The sequence below is a fragment of the Cyprinus carpio genome, unplaced genomic scaffold (assembly GCF_018340385.1).
Source record: "Cyprinus carpio isolate SPL01 unplaced genomic scaffold, ASM1834038v1 S000005257, whole genome shotgun sequence".
In the NCBI taxonomy this organism is placed as follows: domain Eukaryota; kingdom Metazoa; phylum Chordata; class Actinopteri; order Cypriniformes; family Cyprinidae; genus Cyprinus; species Cyprinus carpio.
In genome coordinates, this window is record NW_024877942.1 from 92 (window position 1) to 1953 (window position 1862).

A 1862-nucleotide genomic window follows, 5' to 3' on the forward strand; every position below is an offset into this window, starting at 1 on the left:
TATTAATGTGTCAGGCTCAAGACAAATAATCCTTCTCAGTTTCTGAGCATTCTGGTCTCGAATGGAGGCGTGGGTTCAAATCCCACTTCTGACAAAGGGAGTTTTGGACTGACCAGACTAGAAAATGAATTTAAAGAAATCATGAGACAATAAAAAATATTCTTTGGATCATTTATTTTGCCATTTGACCTTCTTCACTGATAGAAATGCCCTTCACATCCTTTGTGGAACCATGTCAGAATGGCCGAGTGGTCTAAGGCGCCAGACTCAAGACAGATAATCCTTCTCAGCTGCTGAGGTTTCTGGTCTCCAAATGGAGGCGTGGGTTCAAATCCACTTCTGACAAAGGCTCTTTTGAAGTGGATTGACCAGACTAGAAATTGAATTTAAAGAAATAGTGAGAAAATAAATAATAATTAGGGATCCTTTATTTTGCCATCTGACCAACTTCACTGATAGAAATACCATTCTCATCATTGTGTATTCATGTTTAAGGAACAGCCAAACCCCATATTCATACCTGGAAGTGCCATATTTGACCTTCTTTCTATATGTGTCGGCTCACCACCTTCGTACATCCCTTGTTTCTGAGAATGGCCTGTTATCGCGATTCAGGCGTGGTTCAAGCCAAATCTGCCAAGCCTTTTGGGTTGCTGGAGACTAGAAACTGGACTTTAAAATAGGAGGTAAGGCATCTGAGCTAAAAATATTCGTGGTTTCCTGGACAAAGGCTCTTTGAAGTGGATTGACCAGACTAGGAAATTGAATTAAAGAAATAGTGAGAAAATAAACATAATTCGGATCCTTTATTTTGCCATCTGACCAACTTAGACCATAGCCACTGATTCATCATTGTGTATACATGTCAGAATGGCCGAGCGGATTGACCAGACTAGAAATTGAATTTAAAGAAATAGTGAGAAAATAAATAATGATTCGGATCCTTTATTTTGACATCTGACCAACTTCACTGATAGAAATACCATTCTCATCATTGTGTATTCATGTCAGAATGGCCGGCGGTCTAAGGCGCCAGACTCAAGACAAATAATCCTTCTCAGTTGCTGAGGTTTCTGGTCTCGAATGGAGGCGTGGGTTCAAATCCCACTTCTGACAGAGGCTCTTTTGAAGTGAAATGAAGTGGCTTTTTTGAAGTGGATTGACCAGACTAGAAATTGAATTTAAAAGAAATTATGAGACAATAAATAATATTCTTTGGATCCTTTATTTTGCCATTTGACCTTCTTCACGGATACAATTGCCCTTCACATCCTTGTATGAATGTGTCAGAATGGCCGAAAGTGGTCTAAGGCGCCAGACTCAAGACAAATAATTCTTCTCAGTTGCTGAGGTTTCTGGTCTCCAAATGGAGGCGTGTGTTCAAATTCCACTTCTGACAAAGGCCGTTTTGATTTGACCAGACTAGAAATTGAATTTAAAGACATGATGAGACAATAAATTACATATATTGGAAGATCTGTTTTGCTATCTGACCAACTACACTGATAGAAATGCCCTTCACATCCTTGTGTGAACATGTCAGAATGGCGAGTGGTCTAAGGCGCCAGACTCAAGACAGATAATCGCTTCTCAGTTGCTGAGGTTTCTGGTCTCCAAATGGAGGCGTAGGTTCAAATCCCACTTCACTTCTCACAAAGGCTCTTTTGAGTCTCGAATGGAGGCGTGGGTTCAAATCCACTTCTGACAAAGGGAGTTTTAATTCTAGAAAAATGAATTGACCAGACTAGAAATTATGAGACAATAAAAATATTCTTTGGATCCTTTATTTTGCCATTTGACCTTCTTCACTGATACGAATTGCCCTTCACATCCTTCTTGAACCATGTCAATGTGTCAGGCTC

At 39.8% G+C, this 1862-nt stretch overlaps 1 non-coding gene across 1 annotated transcript; it reads left to right on the plus strand.

The window, feature by feature from the left end:
- The first annotated feature begins 234 nt into the window (after positions 1 to 234).
- Positions 235 to 345, plus strand: trnal-caa. Its single transcript has 2 exons — positions 235 to 272; positions 301 to 345. It is a non-coding gene; the product is annotated as a tRNA-Leu (tRNA).
- Positions 346 to 1862: the final 1517 nt, after the last annotated feature.